The sequence below is a fragment of the Anoplolepis gracilipes genome, chromosome 8 (genome assembly GCF_047496725.1).
Source record: "Anoplolepis gracilipes chromosome 8, ASM4749672v1, whole genome shotgun sequence".
Lineage (NCBI taxonomy): Eukaryota > Metazoa > Arthropoda > Insecta > Hymenoptera > Formicidae > Anoplolepis > Anoplolepis gracilipes.
This window is the reverse complement of record NC_132977.1, coordinates 13,098,485-13,112,673: the sequence shown is the minus strand read 5'-3', so window position 1 is coordinate 13,112,673 and position 14,189 is coordinate 13,098,485. Positions and strand designations below refer to the sequence as shown.

General features: G+C 41.7%; 2 long non-coding RNA genes across 2 annotated transcripts; both read left to right on the top strand.

The window, feature by feature from the left end:
- The first annotated feature begins 3,432 nt into the window (after positions 1 to 3,432).
- Positions 3,433 to 4,219, top strand: LOC140669070 (uncharacterized). Its single transcript, XR_012047298.1, has 4 exons — positions 3,433 to 3,616; positions 3,691 to 3,913; positions 3,980 to 4,085; positions 4,176 to 4,219. It is a non-coding gene; the product is annotated as an uncharacterized lncRNA (long non-coding RNA).
- Positions 4,220 to 4,335: 116 nt separating this feature from the next.
- LOC140668964 (uncharacterized) lies at positions 4,336 to 5,558 on the top strand. Its single transcript, XR_012047279.1, has 3 exons — positions 4,336 to 4,371; positions 4,430 to 4,923; positions 5,009 to 5,558. It is a non-coding gene; the product is annotated as an uncharacterized lncRNA (long non-coding RNA).
- The last annotated feature ends 8,631 nt before the right edge of the window (positions 5,559 to 14,189 follow it).

Below are 14,189 nucleotides of genomic sequence, written 5' to 3'. Positions count from 1 at the left end.
CTGTGTTACGTCTCGTTACCGCCCGCGCTCATTCCTGAGCAGGCGATAGGTTCCGTCTTCGATTACTTAATATGTTGGTTCAACCTAGGGTTAAACTTGAACTATGAGTTAAGAGTATCATAAACTACATGCTATCTTTATACTACATATCACTTTAACTATAACTAGTTTTACGACTAGATTAAATATTTCTTGATTATAACAGCTATATATACGCGGTCTCGCACTATTGCACGGCCGGCTTAGACCTACATACAACCGAGCCCATACGGTGCGAAAATTCCAGGCCCGTCTCTTTACACAGTACACACTGTGTCACTACTTTGCAGCCATTGGCCATCAGGCCAGCTTGGCCGCAATTATAGCAGCAGCTTCCTCTATCTACTGTAGCTGTGCACTTCACACTGATATGGCCAAATGACCAGCACCTGTAACACTGCACAGGACGCTCCACAATTTTCACTTTCCCTCTGCACCATCCTATAACTAATGCACCTTTTTTGGATATCTTGGAAGCCACCAGCACCGGACAGTTCGTCTATGCTGTACGTGGCATCGCCTTTGAGGTCTTCCTAAAATTGCTCACTTTAATCTCATCCCGATGGCAGTCACCCTCACGGGCTAAAGCCATCGCGACATCCTCTTCAGTGATGGAAACGTCCAAACCCGAGATTCTCATCTCGGCTCTCAGCTGGGGCCTAGTCACCCTGGCAGAGTCACCCAGAACCCGGGTGATTTTCTCTTTCAGAGCGTCGGCCTTGCTTCCGTCCCCACAGCCAGTGAGTTCCACGATTAGTCCTCCGTTGACAGCTCCTCTGATTTAGGTTCCCTCTATTCCTAAATTCTTCAGATTAATCTGTTCGCGGACCCTACACAGAGCCTGAGCGTACGACGTCTTGGAAGTATCCACTCTAATGAGAACCGCAGCTGTCCTGGCGAGACGAGACTTATTCCTCAGTCTAGCCAGTTCAGGTGACAGGTCTATCCGTCCAGGTTTAATTAATTCCTGCTGATAATTTTCAATCCCTGGAGAGTCCTCTGTAGAATTGTCTCTGGAAGTGCTGGGAGCCTCCAGAGTCTTCTTCTTTTTCCGCGTCTTAGGAGTAATCCACTGTTTTCTTTCCCTCTTTTTTTTAGGCATCATCGACAGTTTGCTCTTCGTCGAGGTCGAGTTCGGACTATCGGCATCCTTTTCGACTATACAGATCGTAGGGACCGGTGTACTCGCGTGGGCAATCTCCCCTTTGAGCACAATCTTCCTCAGCTCGCTGACTTCCCTTCTAAGTTCCTGGATGTCGTCCTCATACTTTTGCCTTGCTTCTTTTTTTTGTTCCTTCATGGTAACCTTGACGATATTGGTAAATTCTGTCACTCCATCTTTGATTCCTTGTATGACGTCGTCATTGTCACGTCCTATTACTGGAACATTCTTTTCACCTTGTAGGTCACGCACCTTGGCGTGCAACACTCTATTTTCTTCCCTGAGCGTTTCAACCTCAAGAGATATGGCATCATATTTGTCCAAGGTCCGCAATGCTTCTCTCAGCTTCTTACTTATAGCGTCTAGAGCCTCCTTGTAGTCTTCGCAACAATCTCTTTCGTCGATATTGCCAAGCGCGCTCAGCACGTCGTACGTAGCATAGCACCTGTCAAACATCCTCCGCTGGTCATTTTCGCCTATATCTTGGCGACTCTCCACGAATTGGTAAACCTCTTCTATCCAGGTTTTGCCGGCATCCGTAAGAACATCGTGATCGTAACCGACAAGTTTCTCAAACGCTACAGATTTCCTACCTCTAAGATATCTATCAAGTTTAAGACTAATTACTTCACCATTTTTGTCCTTGACCTCACTAATCACCTCCGCTTCTTTATCGGTAGGCGAGAGGTCTTCTTCATAATAGTAAAACATTTTCCTCATCTTTTGCGTGCTCTTCGCCATTATGACCTCTAATGCCTACTTATTGTCGTTTATTGTTTTGTCTAATTCTATAATTAGCCTATCATAAACTATATCTATTTTAATCAAGTCTCTTAGTGCGCATGCACACAAGAAGACTTTAACACGTAGTCGCGTTTCAAATACGCAGCAGGAAAGAGAGCGTCCAACGAGGACCCCCAGGCACAGCGCGTACTCCCCAACAAACGCGTGATCGTACTGCCGTACTGCGCACTGCAAAAGTCCAATTTTGGGTTAGAATCGGAAACCAGATGTGTTGTGGCCCTCAATGAGAGCCCATGAATAAAACCATATTGATGTGCATGCTAATCTATAACCTCAATTTTAATGCGCACCAATAATTGGGTTTTGGGTTCAGGGATAGTTAGGGGATCTCCATGTGTCTCCAAAAATCCAATTGCGCATCCACAAAAAGTTTCACAGCGTTACTGCGCAACCTCTAAAGTTTGCACCAATGGTATGTGTTATCGTAGTTGCGACACGTTGGTGAACACTACCTTATGTCTCATTTCAAGATTCGAGCTCGGAGTCTCGAAATATTCGCTAAAATACTATTTCCCTATCTGGTTACTTTGGAACGCATGTGAGACTCATGCGAACTCACCATAGTCATCGGCGAGACGCGAACTTACTATCGCGACTGTCGGCACGAATTAATTCTGGTCGTGATTGTATCACTACCCAAAATGGCCGCCAACATCGCGATCGCGCTGCTCCCGCGTCGCTCAATTTGTTCCTTTGTTAATAACAAGGTTTGTGTTATTTCCGCGTGTCGCGCCCGTCAAGGTGGCTACTGGGGGTCACCCGCCTCCCCGCGTGCCCCAACAGTGCTTGACGTAGCTCAACTAAGTGCCAATTATCTTGCGCGACCCCGATGCGCGGTGACAATTATCGCGCTGCTAATGATATGTGCCGTCACTTCATTTAATACACAGCGCTGCCACTGACAAGGATCTCAGCCTCGCAGGGCAGATATCGCTTGTGATTTATCATCCACTACACGTGATCGTTTAGTAATTGTACTCCTATTGTCTTCAGGCACCGAGTTCATTTAGGCAGGCCGAACATAACCGCACCTGTCATGCCAAGTATCGTAAGCCGAAGGAAGTATCGATAAATATATCTATACAAAGCGTAATACTTATTCACGTCTATATTATTATCCACGATATTAATTAGTTCTTATTTCAGGTATACAAGTATTCGCAATCGTTTGCTGTTGTGACGCCGGGAACATGCATCAGATGCGCCAGAAAGGCGCATCGACAATACAAAGTATCATCAACAACAGTACGTTCCGGTTTTATTATATTTTACAATCTATTACAGCGGTCAACGCAGTGCAACTACAGATAACCAACAACTTTATCTTTTTACAGGTTACTAATCTTCAGCACTACACCGGAGAGGATGACAACACATCATCGACTCGTCGACGGTGTTAACTTTGCAACGATTAGCGTTACGGTAAGTATTCGTCTGTTATTTAATAATATATGTAATATTATTTAATATTAAGTATAATGCTTCTTGTTTCAGGTTCCTCATCAGAATTATTTCTGTCGCAAGATGTTTTGCAGTGTCGAAAGCGCTCTAGGCTCATCAACGACGCTGGCAGACTCACCCACAATATTTATAGTTAATAAAGATATTACGGTAAGTATTCGTCTATTATTATTTATTGCAATAATCCTAATGCTCCTAATGAACAAATTGTTTTTTTGTTTCAGCACCTGTCATCGACCAAGATCATCTAACCTGCATGTGTCACTGAACATGTGTGCGACCGCCAAGCTCACCGGAGGATCCAAACACTCAACAGTATCACTTAGTAAGACGGCTACGCACACCGGACACCGCTAATTATGCTCTTCACGTTCCAGTGGAGATTGCTTCAATACTTTCAATATTTCTTCTAAATTAAACGTCTGTTAATCGTACAACATTATTAAGGTAATTATACACTATTATTGTTTCGTTTTTTTCAATATATTATTCCTCTATGTGCATAATTCGCAGATAACCTGTTACCCCATAGCCGTCATTGATATGTGCACGGTCGCCAGACGCACCGGAGAAAATGGTTCCTCAACAGTGTATGCGGCGTACACAATTCATAATTTTGGTAATATAATGCGTATTCGTCTGTTGTATAGTATAAACAACATTCATGTATACAACCATGTATATATATGATAACCCAGTGCATTTACAGGTAATCTACAACTGTCACTATCGCCTTTATTAGAAGATGCACCATAAAACCAGATCCTTGATCACACTAAGTATGAATGTACACAAGGATTCTCTATTCTAATATTATAATAAGTATTTCCTATAATTATGGTCTTTCTCTTTACAGGTAATTAACTATGCAAAAAGAGTCATAATCGAGCGTTTCTAATACTACGGTAAGTAATACTATTTCTATAATAATTCATTATTTATAATATATTCTTCTTGTTTCAGGTTTCACAGGATACTATCTCTCCTGGAATTCCTTCAAATCTGTGCTTCTATCTTCATACAAGATAAGTAACTCTCTGTGCTTATTCGTTGGAGTGAATAAATATACTATTTATTATCTAATCAAGCAAATACGTCTGTGTCATAATAATCATCTAATGTTCTTTTATTTTATCCTTGTTTCAGAAACTCCAACGCGCGAAGCAGACAGGAGGCCACGAATATCACCAGAGTCGAATTCCGCCATGTACAGACACGCCATCGTCAGGAAGTCCTCGCGCGCGAACCAGATCTTCAGATATTTCCTAGAAAGAAAGAGCAGAGACCAGACGAGCGCGATCACCGAAACAAGTTTCAGTGATTAACGGATCATGTTGACATCACGGTCGACAGTTGTTCGCCGAATAAACAACCTTCTGGAGTCCGCACGACGCCGTCCTGCAATAGTCTCCGGCTTCGACAAGGAGCCCATGAAAGAAGCCATTATCGTAAAAAGGGTACGTATAGTCTGTTATTACATTTGTTTATACTATATTAATAAGAGCAAGTGACAGATTTGATAACCTATAAACTTTGTTCTAGGTTACTGCCACTGTCCATCACTGACGCTCCAAGATGAAACCTCAATTTTATAAATAAAAATATAAAAAGATCGTCTATTTTATTCTACCTTAACTAACAAAAATGAAAGTACATGTACCATTGCACAGAGGTTCGATGTTAGTACTAATTTTTGTGTTAATAGTACGGTTATTTCGTCTATTTTATGTCTAATTATTTAGGTCACTTTTTTATGTGTTAATATGTAGTTATTATCTGATCCTATGTTTCTAATATTTTAAAAATCATCCATTTAATCAAGAACATGTAGCATTGTCACTGTTGTACTTGTTTGTTCGCCATTTCCAGTAGGTTTCCCTTTCCACATGTTTCTTGTCTTTTCCAATCGTCACTCCCGTTATCCACTGTTAGGACTACCAACCCCTTAGCAGTTAAGTCAAGTTCCTCTGCCTGTCTTTCTAATCCCTAAATGTGTCACTGTTTCCAAATGTATATTTCATGTCATCCGTTTTATGTCATCCAAGTGTATTTCGTCTGTTCTAGTGTGTCATGTCCTTTGTCAATCGCCAAGAGAACACTCCACTAAAGACATTAAAAAAAATTTTATAAATAAATTATGATGCATATAAATAAAATTAATTTTTTAGTTGTATTAAACTTTGAATAAATATTGAATATTAATATTATATTTTAATGTATTATGAAGCATAAAAATTTTTGAAATTTTTTGAGATAGTTTAAATCTATTAAATATAAAAAAATTAATTTAAATGAAAACATATATAAATTATGTATGATTTATTCTATCAAAATAATCCTTTTATCAGGCATATCATTAAATAAATTTTTAGTTATTAATAAAATTTAAATAGCAAAAATAATTAATTAAATAAGAGAAAGATAAAATTTCTATATTTAGGGTATGAACCTAAAAGCTTAGAGAATTAGCTTACTTACTTTAATTAAATAAATATAAATTAGTATAATATTTTTGAAAATTGACTATTAATCATTAGTTAAAATTAAATATGATAAGTAAATTTAATTTAAAAAAAGGTTATAAGTAAATTTAAATAAATAATTTAAATTAAATTTGTATTAGTAAAAATAATAAAAGAATTTATTAAAATTAAAGTAGTTATAAAGATTAATTAATAAATTAAATAATAAAATATTATAAATAAAATTATTATAAAAATTGATTTTTTAAAAATAATTAGTTATTATAGAATTAAAAAAGTATAATTAGTTAAAATAAAATTCAGAGGGAGAGAGTAATTTTATTTAAATTTAATAATTGACTATTTTAATTATATGTATTTACAAAAAAAAATATATTATTAAAATTAAAATTAAAAAACTTATCTATAAATAAAATAATTAATAATAATTAAAAATCTTATTTATATAAATTTAAGGAGAGTATTTTATAGAAAGTAAAAAAAATTAAAAATTTAAGTTTTTATTTATATATACATTAATATTATTTAATAATTATTATTTAATGTTAATAAAATATTTTAATTATTTTTATAAATATATAATTAATTATATATATTTAAAATATTTAATTAACATTAATTATTTAATATTAATTAATTAAAACTTATTAATCATTATTTTTAATTTAAAATATTAAAAACCTAAAATATAGAAAAAAAAAATTATTTATTAATAAAATATTTTAATATATTTAAATAATTATTAATAATTAATAATAATGATAATAATATAAAAAAGGGGGGGGAATATTATTTAATTTTTTTTTATGTATATTATAAATTAAATTTTATATTCATATTAAATTTAAATTTAAATTATTTTTATAATTTGTTTTTAATAATTAATAAATATAATTAAAAATTAATTTTTTTTTTAAATTTATTTTATAATTTAAAGTATAAATAAAATTTTAAAAAATTATATAAAATTTAAATAATTTAATAATATATAAATTAGTATTTATAATAATTAATTAAATGAAAATTTATAATAGAAAATTATAATTTATTATTAATAAATAAATTGCCAGCAATTGCGGTTTATACTTTAAATAAAAATAAATTTAAATAATTATATATAAATATAAAATATATAAATAAATAAATATATTTAACTAATTTATTTTTTTATGGTGAAATATGAATAGATATTAAAAGTTAAATAATTTTATTTAAATTAATAATAAAATTAAAAAAATTTATATAATAAATTAGGATTAGATACCCTATTATTTAAATGAAAATAAAATATAATTAAATATTAAATGTTAATCATTAAAAATAAAAAATTTGGCGGTATTTTATGATTTAGAGGAACTTGTTGATTAATTTGATAATCCACGAATAGAATTACTTAATTTAATTTTTATATATTGTTGTTGAAAAATTATATTAAAAGATTAATAATTTAAAAATTTAATTATAATTATAATTCAAATCAAAATGTAGAATAGTTAAGATTTAAATGAGTTACATTTAATTTAATTAATTGAAATAAATTTTTAAAGTTTTATAAATATTGAATTTAATTGTAAAGTTAAAAAAATATTTAAATTGAATTTTAATTAAAATATGTACAAATTGCCCGTCATTTTCATTAATAAAAATTTATGGAAAAAGTCGTAACAAAGTAAATATATTGGAAAATGTATTTAGAATAAAAAAAAATTTTAGTTTAAATAAAAATTTTTCATTTACATTGAAAAGATTAATTAAAAATTATTAAAATTTTATTATAATTAATAAATAAATTATTAATAATAAATAAATATAAGAAAAAATATTATAAATTATTAAATAAAATTATATTAAAAAAAAAAAAAGTTTTAGTAAAAAATTTTAAAATAATTATTTTAATTTTAATGATAATGTAATGTAAATGAAAATAAAAAAATTTTTAAAAGTAATTTTAGTTAAATGTACCTTTTGTATCAGGGTTTATTAAAAAAAATTATTGATAAATAAATTTCTCGAAAGAAAAAGAGTTAAATAAATAAATAAAATTTAATATAAAAAAATTATTTTTAATATTTATTTAGAGAAGATACTTTAATCAATTTTTTTGATATCTAATTTTTTTTTTTATATAAATTTAATTTAGATATAAATTTAAATATGTAAATTTTTATTAAAGTTTAAAATAATTTTTATTTACAATAAATATATTGATTTATATTAAAAATTTATGGAATAATCTATAAATTAATTTTAAAATTTAAAAAATTTATTAATATTATTTATAAAAATTTTATAAAAATGGTTTTAAAATTTAAAATTTTTTGAAAAAATTTAATAATTTATTTATTTTAGCATAGTTTAATTATAATTTTAAAATTAAAATAAATTTAATAAATTAAAAAAATATTTTTATTAATTTAAATTAAAAATAATAACAAACAAATTAAATTAAAATTAATTGAAGGAAAGTTATTACTTAAAGAAAATCTAAATGAAATTTTAAAATATATAAAAATTATAATAATAATTAATAGGATAAGTGTATAGAATATTAAATATGAAAATCAGATTAGGGTTTTAAAATAAATTAAAATTAATATTTATCCGGTTAATCGAAGAATCCTCCTTTAATGAGATTTGTAACTATATTATCTATATGATTATTATATCCGTTTGCTACTAATTTTTATTATTTAAATTATTCTATTTTATTAATAATTATTTTTATATCTATTAGCGGGTATTCCCCGAAATACCCGAGGGCTCAGAGGGGAAGGTTATGCCTTCGTACCCAGGGCCATCGACATCCGGTGGCAAACCTATCATCACGGCCATTCAGGATGGTACGGCAGCGAGGGAGGCGTTGGAAAGGAGATACCTCCAATTTCCAATGGCCAAAAAAACGAGCAAATGCCCTCACAACGCGAGGCATATATGCCACAGCTGCCGAGCGAGCGAGAAAAGGAGGAAACATACCGATACAGGTATAACTCCTGCTCCTAGTGAGAGGACTTGGCGTTCCCAGCGGGATCACGCGCCAGTAGCGTGGCGGGTGATCCTAACGAGTACGAAGCAGCATCGCACGCTGGGTCGTACTATGCTGGCTCGGAGGACGAGCAGTCGGACGTCAGCTCCGTCAAGAGAGGCAGAGGAAGGCCCATCACCACGGGTGAAGGGACAAGGGAGAAAAGGGAGGCAAGGGCCAGAGCGAGGGAAGAGGCCAGAGAGAGAGTGGACACGGATTGGGCCCTGGGTGCCTCAATGCCCGATGGACAGGCCTGAGAGAGATGCCGGGACAACCAGAGGGTGGCGAGGGAGATGTTCCTCCACTCTCCGACACCGGCTGTGGTGTCGGATACCATAGCAAACTGCGTGACCATTTTCAAGAGTCTGCAGGTCTCCAAGAACATCAAGGGCCCACTGGAAGGGGAGATGAAGAAGGCTGTGGCGTCCATCATGGCTGCCATAGCAGTCCTTCACGACAGAACTGTATCGTCCTCGCCGAGCAACGCTGAAGCGGAGGAACTTCGGCACCAATTGGAGCTCCTCAAAGCCGAGAAAGAAAAGGAGACGAGCGAGCTCAAAAAGCAGATTGCGGAACTCGCCGATCAGGTAAAAGTGCTGACGAACCAGCTCAGTACTCGCCTGATCGAAGAGGGAAGCATCACAAAAAGTGAAAAGGAGAAGGGGGGCAGGAACCTGAGAGGACGGAACCGCATTGAATCTGACCGGGATTCAGATTCCGACAGCGGGGAGTGGCATTCTCTCAGGCTGAGGACGCCCCAAAATGTCTCCCCAAAGAAGACCGCCTTGAGGAGGGGCGGACTATCTCCGGCATGCGTGTCCCCGGGCCTGGCTGGTGACCCCTGCATGGAGGTAGAACCGCAGGCCGCGAGCGTAACGGAGGCACAGGGGCCCCTCTTGAGTGGATCCCCTCGACCCCTCCCACCGGTAACTCGCCCTACAGTCCAGGGCGACTTTGCAATCCTGTACGAAGCCCTCAATCAGCACCTACAAATAGGCGTTGACTTGAGGGAGAGGATGCTGCGATTCTTCGAAGCAACGAACGGACAGGGGGAGGCGGTCCAATCTGCTCCCCTGAACGCACATACTCAGCCGCCAATGGGGAAGGAGACCGAGGCTGAGATCCCCTCGCCAACTCAGCCCAAGACGCAGGGAATGGTTCCTAAAAGCAGCCAAAAGGAAAAAGCGGCCAAGAAGGGAAAGAAGAAGGGAGAAAGCCAGGTTTGTGCTCACTCCAAAATCTCTCCCCCCCCTTCTCTGCCGGTACCCACTGCCGATGAGAGAATACCTGGAAAGAAATCTCGCCAGGATGCGGAACCCTCTGGGGCTCCACCCTCTGGCGGAGGACCATTAGGCCCGGGGCCCTTCGACAAAAAATCGACAGACCCCGGGACATATGACCCCTCTCCGACCACGGAAACTCCGTGGAGCGTGGTGGTCGGACGTAAGGGAAAGAAGAAAGTAGGACAGACTCCCCTCCCCTCCAGAACTGTACCCGTTGCTGCGGCCTAGTCACCGCCCAGTGAACAGGGTAAGCAGAAGCGGGGGCAGGTAGCGGGGGGAGAGAAACCCGGTAAAATGAAGGTTCCCAAAACCTCGGCGGTCATGATAACCTGCCCAGAAGAGAAATATGGCGAGAACATGGCCGCCATCAGAAAGGAGGTAAAACTAGACCAATTGGGTATCAAGGAAGGAAGCCTCAAGATAAGGAAAGGTCTCACCGGTGCCTTAATCCTTGAGATTTTCGGTGAGGACAAGGCACGCAAAGCGGGACAACTCGCCGAACGTGTTAGAGAGGTGACTGGGGACAACGAAGGGGTGCGAGTCAAGTGCCCCCAGAAAATGGCCGACCTCCGCATTCGGGGGCTGGAAGACTCCATTACCCGGGCGGAGATTGTTGCCGCAATCTCCGGGGAGGGTAAGTGCGGGTTCTCGGACGTCAAAGTGGGAGCGTTCGTGAAGGCCCCCCGCACCGGCCTCAATACGGTGTTGGTGCAGTGTCCAATAGACGCGGCCAACAAATTGACACAGATGGGAAAAGTACCGATATCGTGGTACAAATTACCCATCGAGCTGTTGCCGCGGCTCCCCCTTCGATGCTTTAAGTGCATGGAGGAGGGGCATGTGCAGCAATAGTGCGGCAGCGACCGATCCTGTGCCAACATGTGTTTCCGCTGCGGCAAGGAGGGCCACAAGGCCAATTCCTGCTCCGAGCAGAAAGTGCACTGCGCACTCTGTGTTGACTTCGGGGCACCCGCGGGGCACAGGATGGGAGGCATGAATTGTCACCCCCCGAAAAAACTCAACAGGAAGAAGGCCAAATCGATTCCTCCCTCCAAAAAACCCACCCCGTCGGTAGGAGGGGAGAAGGGGGGAATCGAAAACAAGAGCCCAATTCCGTCCCTGATGAAGGTCGTTGTGGGAGAAATCCCACAAGCGAACCAAACGGCTTCAGCCGAGTCTGCGCCCGCGCCGATGGACACATCGGAGTGTCGCAAGCGGCGCGCGGACTCGGTCAGGGAAGGAAACGAGAAGGGTGCGGGGGGCAAAGAGCTCTGCTCCGACTCCCCCAAGCCCCAAAGGAAGCCACGCTTAGACCCTAAGCGTGGTAACGTGAAAAAAGACACCCTTACCCCGGGCGAAATTGAGCCCGTGGGTAATGCGCCATCGAACGCGGATGGAGCCCCCCTTCCACAGCCACGTGGTGCGGGGTCTGAATCGACGGAGGCCCTCTCTACCGACATCAATGAGGGCCTGTAAATTCATACAGGCAAACATTAACCACGCTCGGCGGGCGCAGGACTTACTCCTGCAGACTATCGCCGAGCGTGGTATAGGACTGGCGATCGTGTCGGAGCCGTACCGATCCCCATCAAACCATCCTAATTGGAGGGTGGACGGCTCTGGCACGGTCGCAATCATACGAGGATCGAACAGCCACAACCCCCCCTGTTCCTTACTCAAGTCAGGAAGGGGGTATGTGGCGGTGAAATGGGGATCCATCGCGGTGGTGGCGTGTTACGCACCGCCTAGTTGGGGCCTCTCCCAATTTGAGCTGTATCTGGAGGAGTTGGAGCACTGCATACGCAGCATACTCCCCCAGGAGGTGGTGGTGGCCGGTGACTTTAACGCCAGAGCGCAAGCCTGGGGAGACCGGCTTACCACCCCCAAGGGAGAGGTCCTACTGGACTGGATAGGGGCTCTCGGGCTATGCCTACTAAACACCGGCAACGAGCCCACGTGCGACCGGCTACTGCGGGGGGCGTCTATAGTGGATCTCACTATGATAACCCCCTCCGCGGCACGCCTAAATTGTTCATGGGGGGTGGTCGACCAAGAGACTCTATCGGACCACCGATATATAGAGTTCGGTTGCACCACCCTTCAGCCCGGGAGCCCGACCGGCGGTGCGCCACCGCCGCGATGGAACCTTAAAAAGTTAGACCCGGATAGGTTGACGGCGGCCGTCCAGGCCACCCTTTGGCAACACCATCCGCCAGAGGAAGGAGTGGGGAGCCTGGTGGAGGATGTCGCGCGCCTGGTAGACTCGATCACACAGGCGTGCGACTTCTCCATGCCCAAAAGCAGGCCCCACTTGCGCCGGGCTGCGTACTGGTGGACGGAGGAAATCGCGTCTCTTCGCCGCTCCTCCGTCGCGGCAAGGAGACTCCTCAAACGCGCCCAGCGCCGTGGCGACGAGGCCTGGACAACCGAGGCACTCAGCGACTACCGGTCCGCTCGAGTGGCGCTGAGTGTCGCCATTCGCTCCTCCAGGGCGAGATCGTGGGACGAGCTCATCGCGTTTCTTGACGCCGACCCGTGGGGGCGCCCATACAAGATAGTGACGAACAAACTACGTCACTGGGCGCCTCCCGTGACGGAAACCCTCCCCTCGAAATCCCTGGACCAAATAGTCGGGACTCTGTTCCCGACTAAACCCAATCCTCGAGGTCTCGATTGAGGCAGCGCGAACACCTGCGCTGCCGAGGCCTGGTCCAGGGATCTCGAAATCACCGAGGAGGAGTTGAGGAATGCCGTCCGGGGGGTCAAGAACAACAAGGCCGTTGGCCCAAACGGCATCCCAGGGCGCGTCTGGAAGCTCGCCTTGGAGGAGCCAAACCTATCCGGGTGGCTACGAGGCATCTTTAATAGATGCCTCGCGGAGGAGAAATTCCCCCCAATGTGGGGAAGAGCCAAGTTGGTTCTTCTCCACAAGGGCGGTAAGAAGGAGGGTGACCCGTCATCGTACCGGCCAATTTGCCTGCTGGACGAGGTCGGCAAAATATACGAAAAAATTCTCGTTCGCCGAATGGTCCAGCATCTGGCGCGCAATGAGGTCCCTTCCCTTCATGAAGAACAATACGGTTTCCGTGAGGGCAGGTCCACGGTGGACGCCGTACTGCGCGTCAAGGCCCTCACGGAGTCAGCTGTGGAACGCGGGAGGGTGGCGTTGGCCGTCGCTTTGGACGTGTCCAACGCCTTCAATACCCTTCCGTGGAAGGCAATCGGGGACGCGCTTAACACCCACCGCGTCCCCAACTACCTCGTGAAGGGAATTCGAGCCTACTTCGGTCACCGTAGGCTCGAATACAGGGACCAAGAGGGCCAGGGTCACACCCGTCGCGTGTACTGCGGGGTCCCACAGGGCTCGGTGTTGGGCCCGCTGCTGTGGAACCTCGGGTACGACGGGGTCCTTCATACCGCCCTCCCCCTCGACTGCCGGGTCATCAGATATGCCGACGATACCCTGCTGGTAGCCAAGGGGGACAACTGGGGGGAAGCCCTAAACAGGGCCAACAAAGGGGTGGCAGGCCTCGTGAGGGCCATAAGCCGGACTGGCCTGAGGGTGGCCCCCAGCAAGACCGAGGCGGTCTACTTCTACGACCGCCGGGCCGCTGGGGAGCCTTCCCCCACCTCCCGACTAGATGTTGACGGTACTGTTGTCCCAGTGGGGTCCCAGATCAAATACCTGGGGCTCCACATCGACAGCCGATGGAGCTTCGCGGGTCACTTTGACCGCCTGGTCCCGAGAGCACAGAAGGCGGCGGCAGCGATTAGCCGCTTGCTGCCGAATCTCGGAGGGCCGGACGGTCGGGTGCGCCGCGTCTACGCGCACACCGTCCTTAGCATACTAATGTATGCAGCACCGGTGTGGGCGGGCGAGGCGATGGCCATCAGACGCATACAGGACGTGATGCGTCGCGTCCAGCGTAGATTGG